At 48.2% G+C, this 10,960-nt stretch overlaps 1 protein-coding gene across 1 annotated transcript in view; it reads right to left on the reverse strand.

Moving 5' to 3' along the window:
• Nucleotides 1-10,960, reverse strand: part of LOC122536763 (integrin beta-PS-like) — a 52,621-nt gene continuing 41,661 nt past the window's right edge. The window contains exon 16 of the transcript XR_006308468.1: nt 1-81. The gene's annotated coding sequence lies outside the window, so the exon portion shown is untranslated. The remainder of the gene's footprint in view (nt 82-10,960) is intronic.

Here is a 10,960-nt window from a genome sequence, read left to right on the forward strand (position 1 = left end):
CTCTGCACATTCTGCATTCATCAAATATCGGCTCTTTCGAATCTTTTGTCATGTACTCGATCGGTCTGCTGATTTCATCTTCTGTAAAAAGAAAATTTTTCACTTTTAGCGAAAGAAAGAAGTCACGTTTGTTGGCTAATTGTTATAAAAAGAGAAAAATCACCGGTGCATATATATATATATAAGAGGGCTATTGCAAATATATACGAGTTTTATTACAAATATACGAATTTGTGAGGACTTGAATATTCGTTGTGCAAAGTCCATGTATAAATAAATCATATGTCCATTCCGTGAGGTGTAAATTCACATAGAGGCAACGTTTCGTCGATCTGTACAAAAAAAGGACGACATACGAAATCATTCTTAACATCACACTAATAAGAGGAACGTAGCTGTTCCCTTTCCGCTAAACAATCATTGCACGTAATTCGCGTACGCTCGGCCTGGCAAATTTAATACGTTTATGCTCTAATTAACATGGTGTTCGCCGGTTCGCGAAACTCGCCGAGAATTTTACACGTTCTCGCGGCTTAACAGTGAGATAATAACTCGATGGAAAAACCAGCGAGAGAGTAAATAATTCATGCCACTATAAAGCTGTTCTCCATGCTCGAACGATCACGGGGTTTTTCTCCCTCGCCCGTACCCGCCGCGTCGACCGCAACAATTATTGTTACCACGTTTGTATCTCGGGCAAGACGTCGATAGCGTTAACAGGAACTCATTATCGCGTGCATCTTCGTAAATCTCTCGGTACCACCTCCTCGATTACAGTGGATTGACCCCGGACAGCGTCAGCCAACCGAGCGAAATCAACAAATAAACCACGGACAGATGCGCTCCTCTCGTTTCTTTCCTTTTACTTTTTTACTTTTTCTTTTCTTCCTTCTTTTTAGCTCTCTCGGGTCCGTGTCGAAACACCCAATCAACGCCGTAAACCATTTATCGACGATCAAACAGAGGATCGGGCGTTGTATCGGGTATGTTTCAAGAGGTCGAAATCGAACGCGGCTGAGCTAGATGTCGATGCGACACCGTACGAGATCCGAACAAATATAGATTCAATTATGCAACGGGCTATTAATTATTTTCAACGCGCGGCGCATTCGTTTATTCATTTATTCATACGTGCAGCACACTCATTGAAAAGAACTTTACTAAACCGACCCGGCGACTGATTTATTTTAAGCGACACATTTGAACAAGACTGACGGGAAAGAGATACATTTTAACAAATATGAATTAAATCCACGTGCAAACGGATAAATGCAACGACAACGACACGCGAGCGGCGTTTCTTACCAACTTCGAAACTAACAACGTCTGATTGTATAATTAATCGAATCCCTTTTTTTTCCCACCGCTTCGAAGAATACTGATCGACACCGCTTTCAGAGTTTGACCTCAGCTCATTTCGAAATAAGAAAATAAGAAGGAAAAAAGAAAAAGAATAACACGTCAGCTGATCGAATTTGTTACTTCTCCTCTGATGGCACATAAATTTCCTCTGGATCTAGTCCGTTGGTCGCTTAATCGCGTGCAAATTTATTCAGAGGATACTTCGATTGCCGGTAAACCGGCCTCCGAAAGGTGCGCGACGCAGATGCGGCCGCGAAAGCCTATCGTGCGAGCTTTTATTACACTGATTACATGTATGTGTACATACACACACACACACATACACATACACACGTGCCTCTTAATAGAAACAAAGCGAGTGAAGAAGCGACGATGGGGAAAAACGAATGTTGTTTCGATGATATCGAGAGAAAAAGACGGACAGTAGAGATACAGGTGAGCGGTAATTATTATAGGCGAAACCGATCGGCAAAAGGTTGACTTCGGCTCGGCCTCGCAGTGTCCATCGGCGATGCTGGTTCCGTTTCGTTAACCGTCCGTCGAGTCCAGCTGCGGAAAAACTGGCGAGGACATGCGGGCACTATCTTTGTTCGCCAACGAACGCACGTAAAACATAAGCATAAACGCTGAGCGATGGTGAACATAACGTCAGCTCGAACACGATTCGATTCAAACTCGACGCGCGTTCTCTACCCCTATTCCGAGCAATTAATAGCGAAACGAACGCGCAAGAAACGCTAGCCTTTTCCAGCCTTTCTAACAGCGGCTGTGTATTTATTCCTAAGTTGTCGAGCAGATTGTCGTCAACGGACGTAACATCGTTAGACGATAACCATGATCCCGCGTTCGTCAAGCGACACGTTTGTCTTTTATCGATTACTTTGCATAACTTCCAGCGCTCGTCTGGCTGACGCGCGAAGTCGAACGTGAGTTTTTAGCGCGATTTACTGCGCGTACGAATGACGACGATCGCGCTCGCGAAGGACGCGAGAAGAGTTGGAATAGCAGGGGAGGAAAAAGAAGGTAAGAAAAGTCAGAAAAAACCAAACGGCTGTTTCGCGACAAATTGCTTTATGGCATCGGTCCGGGCTCGACTGCCACGGCGTGCGTTTCCATGTCGTAAAATCGTGTTATTTAAGGCGTCGATTAATTTTAGCCGGTCGAACGGGTTCGCGCGATTCTTTTTCGTCCAGTGAGCCTCGGCCATTGGGTTGAAATCGGCTCGCGGAATGCGCTTGAATTCGCGTCTCTTCGCGTTTCGCAATCGACGCCAGGAGGAAGCTTCTCTCCTCCTCGCGTTGTGCCCGCGACAGCAATCTAGAGGCGCGTCTCGCGGCTGACTTTTAATTACGCCGAAGCGTCATACCTATCTCGAGTTGCACTCGCTGGAGTGCAGCTCGGTAATACGGCGCGAGATATCGGAGGCATTAAGGCGAATTTAGATAAGTCGGTGAAGTCGAACGAGGCGCGTAGAACAGGGACGAAGGGGTGAAAGACACACCAGGGGGATGGCGGGCACGGGATCGCGAAACGAAATCAGGAAACTCGGTCGTAAGAAGATGCGAAATGGTAGAGACAGCTGATATACACGGGGATAGAGGCTTGGCAGGGCAGAGAGCTTGGACCCAGGGGTTGTCATTAACTGGGAGCTCACTCGAGAGATAACCACTACCTGCCACCATACCTGCGCTCATTTTCCTCGCTATCCTCCCTCCCTCTCGTTGCCCGAGCTCGCAACTTGCTACGGCTCATTACAAAAAGCACGTGAGTCCGCTGCTGGCTATTTATTTCCGAATGGTGCATATCACTTTTCGTAATGGGGCCCCGCGAAATTAAAAGTATGCCCTCGGGCACCGAATCGCGCACGCATACCGTTGCATATCGTACGAGAGGAGAGCGCGCCCTTTTCCCTCCTTCTTTCTTTCTTCGCCGATCTGTCTTCCTCTTCTCTCTCGTTTCGTATATCCCCGTCACTCCCTCGACACCGTAAGCTCGTCGTAATTCAATTTCGATTCTACGTACTCGTGAATACTAACGCCGATTACCTCTCTTTCGCCTTTTTTCTTTCTTTCTTTCTTTCTTTCTTTCCTTTAGCCGAAGTATTAATTTCCCCTTGGCGTTGACGTTTAATTAACCGACGAAAGTGTATCGATCCAAGAGCCCCGTGTGTACAATTAATATTATTAATTGTAAAGTCAGTGTCAGTCAGGATCGGGCAGAGAAAAGGTCAGGGTTCATCGCGCAGCTTTCCTCCCGGACAGCTGCGCGCCTACCATTAACAAACATCCGTGTTCCAAGATGTTCGATTCCTTTTCTGCTCTTTGGCTTCGTGGCTAGTTACCACTAGAGCTCGTGGAATGCAGCCGTGCGTGCGTAGGACGACGCGCGTACCCGAGTTGGAAATGAAATTTCGTGGCTAATTGAGTTTAAACATTAGCAACGTTCTCGCGATCGTACAGGTGTTTTCCTACGGCTAATGCGACCCGGGGAACACGCCCCTTTGGAAAAACCGCTGGTCAGCCAGGATGAAATTAATATCGTCGGTTTTATCCGGCGGCGCGGAACGGCCGCGTCTCGGCACCTCTAAACTCGAAGAAATTGTTTTCCAACGGCTCGTTTCCATACTCGTTACGACCGTGCAAACAAAAAAAAGAAAAAAGAAAGGAAAAACCTCGGGCCGGACTCGTTCCGTGCGCGCGTTGTTCGTGCACATCGCTATTTGCAAAGTTCTTTGGCAACGTATGCTAATTTTATTATCTCGGCAACAGTGTTCCAATATAGAATCGGCGCATGCAAATCAAAAGGTGCAAAAACGGTGTCGCGGCCTATGCCTGACGGGCAACGAACGAGATTATCATTTCTAATGCTGGATATGTAAATGCATTAATCGTGGCCGGTGAATCGATGAAAACACGATGTTGCTGCGAACCGGCCGAGGCCGAGAGCCGATTCACACGTGCCAGTTTCCTGCGCGCGGTGTCATAAACATGTTAATTTACAAACGTCGGCAGATCAACACTTTGAACAGATGTAACGCGTAATTCGCAAATAACCAGGCCGGCGCGGGGTGAAAGTGAAAAGTAAGTAAGTAACCTTACGTTCCCTTCTCTTTCTCTCCGCGCGATGCGAAATAACTCCGTGGGTAATTGCAACGCGTAATGAGACGAGATATCGTTTCTATTTACGAGCCGAAGCCATTCTTTATCGCACTTCCGCGTGTATTCTCTTGTACCCTGGAGGGGAAGATAGCATTGACGAAAAAGAGGCAACGTCATCGTGTTACCGCGGCGAAATTAGTTAGAAATTAGAAAAGTCGAAAATATTTCTCGCCGTCTCGCGTCACCGTGGTTCGATCTTTCGATTTAACGGATTAAATCGGGTATCGCGAGTTTCGTCGAGCGGACGTCTTCATCAGAGGGATCTACCAATCGGGATGTGTGCTCGTGGACAAAAAGCGGACGGTCCATCTAAAGAGAGAGAGAAGAACGAAAGAAAATACACGAGGGACAGGAGCGGAGATGGGGACGTGGCTGAAAAGCTCTTAATGGCACCAACGGCAATGGGAAGACGATCGAGAACGCCAGCCGATGGAACAATTACCGCAAAACGACGCCGTGGTCGATCTTGCCGCTCGTCCGAGTGGAAATCGGAGCGTACGAAAGCCACGGCAAGAAACGCGAGCCACGGCAACGTGTCATCGCCGATGGCGCGCGCCTCCCTCTTTAATTCATGAACCGAACGGCAGCTACCAGGGAGCAACAGCATCGGAAGAGAACAGAGATGATCGGCAACCCGATAATCTTCCATGATTTCTTGCCTCTCTAGTCCTGTGTATCGGTGTATATAGCTGGAGCGCGCGCGGAGCTTCCATCATCCTATAAGGTTCCGACACGGACGAAGAAACTTTAGCCGATTCCTCGAAGGTTGCCATGTTCAGATCGAACACCTGTGCGGACTTTTATGGACCTCTTCCCACTCGGGGAACTCGCAGTCCCTCGGATCGGGGAAAGAAATCAGTGCTCGAGTGTCGCCAAGAGATGATGCATTAAGTGCTGCCGTCGCTCGAGCACTCGTGGGGGAAGGCAAAAACCGTTGGACGTCGATTCGATCGACGTCCACCGTCGAGTATTTACGACTCGAGAAAGAGAGAGGAAACGTTTCAAAATTGCGCGCGCAGTTTCTTCGAATAATACGAAGAGGCCGAGTGACTCGACGGAATATAATAACGCGGCCGGGTAGGACTGCTTCGGAGACCGACGACGACAACGACGCACGGTGTTCACCGATGCGTTCAACGGACAGAATGGAAAAATAATGTCGGGGACAAAGTACTATTCGCCAGTGTGAAACTGCGATAAGCCGTAAAAGCGTGTAAAACTCACGCGCGAGGCTACGTTGCGAAAGATGTAGCAAGAGATAGGTCTAGGTATGGCGAGTAATTCGAAAAATGGTCTTATTATTATCATTACTATCATTACACCGCGGAGAGCCGCGACCTTAAGAGTCGATTGGCGAAAATTGCGATCGCTACCTTGTGCTTGTTTTTCTTTGCTGTTTTCGACGAAAGGGTGAGAAGGAGAGAAACCGAGAGCGAAACGAGAAACGCAGACGGCGAACAACGCGGAGCGAGAAGGCTGTCGGCTTTCGGAAGAAAAAAAAAATGAGCGTGCGAGAGAAAGGAGGCAGAGAAAAGAAGGACAGGATTCGCGGCACGTTCCGATGACCGCTAGAAAACACAGCCTTTCGATTTCGAGGCTCATTCGTACTCGTTATACGACCGATCGTTTCGTTCCCCGGGCAGCTGGAGAATTCGTTGACCACCCATCGGGTGGTAGTTTCTACTGTCGCGAACGGAACGTTCTCCTGGGACCTCGAGAGGATTGACTCGTCGCGCGCGGATTCCTCGGTGTGGGGGGGAAAAAAAAGCGGCGCAGAAGAAGAAGAAGAAGAAGAGGCGGTACGAGGACGGCGGCTTTATGTTAAACGGATTAGACAGCGGAATGCGTTGTCTCGATGAATTGCTCCCATATGCCCGCTAAACGATCGCATTCGCAGAAGTGATCGTGGAATGTCAAGATACGGAGAATCATGCATCGCGACCGGATTAAACTTTCTTCTACTCTAATTGCTCGCGTGGCTATGCGTTCGCCGATCGAGGTTTCCGTCGCACCGGTGTAATCCGGCAAACTTGTTTTTTACACGGATGCGAAACTCTTTTGACAAACGAACACTCCAGTTAAACACGCGTTATCGTATCGACCCCGATCGCTTAATCTCTTGCGCTGGAGAATCTTCTGTTCTAAAATTGCAATATTTTAAGTATATTATATATTATATTTTATATATTATATATAAAATATATATTATATTTATATATCTTTATATATCTATATATCTTAAATATATATATATATATATATATATATATATATTTAAATAAAACAAAATAGGCAAAACAAATAATAAATTTATTACTTTTCAATAATTTCTATCCAGTGATGCCATACTGACGAGTTCAAAAAGAAAGCGACGAATTATTGTGTACGGTTTGGTCACTCGTTATAGTCCGCAATCAGTTGCCAGCGCTGGAATCGAGAATTTTTCGTCCCAAAATTGCAATATTTCCTCAGTTTTAAGTATATTTAAGTAAAACAAAATAGGACTAATAAATTTATTACTTCTCAATAATTTCCAGTGATATACCGACGAGTTTAAAAAGAATTATTGTGTACGGTCACTCGTTATGGTCTGCAATCAGTTGCCTTGCGCAAGCGGTTAATTACACGCGATCTCTGCGGGTCCGCCGGGTTGCACGATCGAGTCGATGTCAGGAGGGAAAAGTCAAATTTCAAGCTGATCTCGGGCACGGTGGAAGAAGGCACGGTGGTTACGAAAGGGGCACGTGGCTCCGCAGCGTGCGCCAATCTCAGATAACATCTAGAAAAGGTCCTCGATCCTAATTCGAAGTGTGGACACCACGAGACCTTATTTGTATTTTGTACCTACGGCGACATTCCACGTCACAGATAACATCCGATGATCCCCACGAGGTGGGGACGAGAACGACGCGACACCACAGGACGCAGAGCGGCACTCATAAGCCTCACCCTCTCCCGAGGACCTCCGTCGTAGAAACTACCGTGTTACAGACGATCGGCGATCCCTTTCTGATACTTTCCTTTTCCTTCCCGCTGTACACATTTCCTTATAAAATTCGTGATAACGGCCACCTCGAGCAATTCGCAGAAACGAAGAACGAAAGAGAGTTGAACAACTAGGCTTCGAAAAATCTATCGCTCTGTCAGTAGTTCGTCCCCGTCGACCGGCAAAATGACATTGTCCCGATGTACCCATAGCACACGAGAAACGTGGTTGGATTCCTGTGTAGCGGTGGCCGGCTACGAAAAAAAGATTCGAAGCGACGTTTTGACCGCCACTGTCGAAGGACGTGCACATATCTGCGGCCGGAGAGTGGTCCTGAGGACTCGGATTAATCGGGGACAAGGCAAGCACATTACCGTGGCTCCAGATAGCAGTAGGATAGCGCCACGAAAACCACCGTGAAACTCCAAGAACCCGACACCCGGGTTCGTTGAAAGCCCGTAGCGGAGCGGCTCTTCTCTCGAGCCGAGAAGAGGAGAAAGACACCGAGAAGGAACAGAGAGAGAGGGGCTAAATTGGTCCCTGGGCCTCCACCGAATCTGTGACGGGTTAATCCTCCCGTGGTTCCACGAAGCAGGAGAGAAGAAGTTGCCCGCGGGAGAAGATTAAAGAAAAGGAACTGCGGCCGAGAGAGAGTGGAATTGGAATCGGAAACTTCTGCTCCTGGGAGAATTTTTGCTACGTCCAGCCGATTTCTACGGATCACGATCAACCACCACCGCGCGTGCGTGCACGGACCACCAGAGTTTTCTGTCGAAAAATATTTTTCCGATAAACCGTTTGCCCCGTTGACAGCCGGTCCAGGAATTTCGCGTCGCAATTATCCTCTCCAGAGACGATTCCAAGATCCGTATCTAGTCGTCGGCGCGTGTACGTACGCAGAGAGACGCGTGTACAGCGGGGATGATATAGCGTTTACAACTATAGAGGATATCCTGCGTTGCCTGCACTTAGCGACAGTTCGCGGCTACCCCGACTAATTATTCCTCGGGTGTTGGCGGGACCTCGCGTAGAATGCACAGGGTCATGCAGGTTGTCGCCTCGATGCGCTCGGCAGGTTTTCGGAACGCGATTAAAAGGACGCATGTCGCTGCAAACGATGACAACCACCAACACCAACCGTCCTGGCTGTACGACGATCCCGGACAACGATCGTTATCGAAGACGGTACACACACAATTGCTACTCGGTGCTCGACCCGCTTCCTGAATCTAGCCGAGCATCTGGAAACTCGTAGACAATAGCGTCGTCGCTTAACGGGCGGGTTAATTTCGATTGTCGATCTCCGTGGATCGTTTCCACGACGTCAATGGGATTACAATCGTGCGTTGTTCCCCTCGTTCGCGAGAGTGTCCATTTAGCTGAACATCGTGTTTCGTAATTGCCGTTCCGATGCGATTTTCAACTCTCTGCACGCTCTGTGAATATCGTAACGTGAAAAGTCAACTCTGGACTGGACGATATTGAAGATAGAAAAAACGACTGAGAGTATTTGGAAAACTTCGTTACAAGAGTGTGGAAGCACGATGATGCTGGAACAGAGTAGACGGAGTGAACGATATTGATAGCGCAACGATATCGGTTAACGAGGAAAGAGGTAACGGGAACGACTTGGAAACCGACTTGGCTCGGCGTAAAGGGAACGGCGCTAAGAATGTCAAGGTGCTGCGGCGACTCGAAAATTGCCGGCGCGAGTGTGTGGCCGGTGCACTAATGCGCTTTAATTGTGACCCTCTGCAACGCGCCTCGGCAACTCCTTCTTTTCCACCGGTTTGCCACCACGCAACACGCTCGCCGAACAGGGAAAGGCTGAGCATAAAGTGACGCGGTGCGGCGCAGTGCGGCGTACGTGCACGAAATGCGCACGAACAACGAGCCGCGATGCCTGGCTCGCGCGATTGTGACATCGGGTTAAGATAGGTGCAGTTACGGAAATTGAATAATAATTGCAGACCTCCGTCACCCTTCTCCCTTCCCCCGGGATACCGCTTCCACAGCGCGGCAACGGTTCAAGGGAAGAAAGGAACAAAAAGAAAAGGAAAAAAAAAGTCTAATAACTCTGCTCGCCTCGCTGGTCGCTAGGCCTATCTGTCGATCTTCTTAATTAGAATTCCGTTGGAAAGGCGAAAACAATGGTACGCCAAGTGCCGGTAGTCCGCAAGGAGAATCGCCACCTCTCGCCTCGTCCAACCTGTATTTGTTACTTTATTCACGTTGGCGATCAGAAATTTTCGAGACTCGATTCGCTGATCGAGCGGCGAGCGTGACTGAGCCGGAAAACAGAGTTAGAAGATGACAGAACGGATTGTCTCACGCGGCTATGATCGATGACTAGATAAAGCATCGGGAAGGTAAGAGTAATCGGCCCTTAACCGTCGTACATAAATCAAACGACTTCATTCACGGCGAAAAGAAGCAACGTTCGTACGATGTATACGACATAACGATGCGTAAGTGGATTTGGAAAACCGGTAGAAAACCTGATTACCGCTTTCTCGTTCCCTCCACCGGGGTTTCTACCGGCAATAGCGAGAGCGCGTTCGCTCGCAACCGCTGGCTGGCGTTTAATGAAGTGGCTCTCGTAGTTGTTGTTCGATAATTTATGGGCTCGTATTAATTACGAGAAATATCGGGTACGAAAGTGGATTGATTTTACCGGACGATCGAAAAGTATCATAATATTGGTAAATGGAAACGAAGGTAAAACCGCCTGGCTGGGAACACGTTCGCGCAACGCTGTCCGAACGTTGCTGCGCTCGGCGTTATGAAGTTTTCAATTTCTTTTTCGCGGCCGCACTACTCGTGCGAGAGAGGAGAGGAGAGGCGAGGCGAGGTTTCATTTTAATGGCCACGATCGGTCTGCGAAAAGGCGGCGTCGAACTTACAAGGTGAAATTTGCCAGGCCGCTTCCAAAAAGCTGCCTCATTTCTTGATTACACCGTCGGCGTACGGTTCAACAATTATGCAAAGCAGCCGTCCTTTTATTCGCGCCCCGCGTGCATCGTCCCGCAACGCTGTTATTATTCTCTCTCTCTTTCTCTCTCTCTCTCTCTCTCTAGGTAGAGAACAAAAAACGCAGCGACGAATAATGCACTTCCGCCACACAGAACTATATAATAATATATATTGCTCTTGCGCTGGTTTTCGACGTGGCAACAAACGAGAACGCCATCGCCGCCGAATGGCAATATTATCTCTTTTTAAAAACGGTGGCTTCGTTAGTTAATGCGCGTACTCGCGAGCCCGTATCTAGTCCGCCTATAAGTTAAGCGCCTGTATCATAAACTGCTATAATTCTCCGGATGTCAAAAAACCGGACGGCAACAACGATGACGGTCTTCCGCCATGGGAGAAAATGTCCCCGTCGTGGTACTCGTTGTTGCCTGTATGTGTATGTGCGTGTTGGCGGCTATATTCGTAGCGGTCGGTAATTTTT

This window comes from Frieseomelitta varia, unplaced genomic scaffold, assembly GCF_011392965.1.
Source record: "Frieseomelitta varia isolate USP_RPSP 00005682 unplaced genomic scaffold, Fvar_1.2 scaffold_870, whole genome shotgun sequence".
In the NCBI taxonomy this organism is placed as follows: Eukaryota; Metazoa; Arthropoda; class Insecta; order Hymenoptera; family Apidae; genus Frieseomelitta; species Frieseomelitta varia.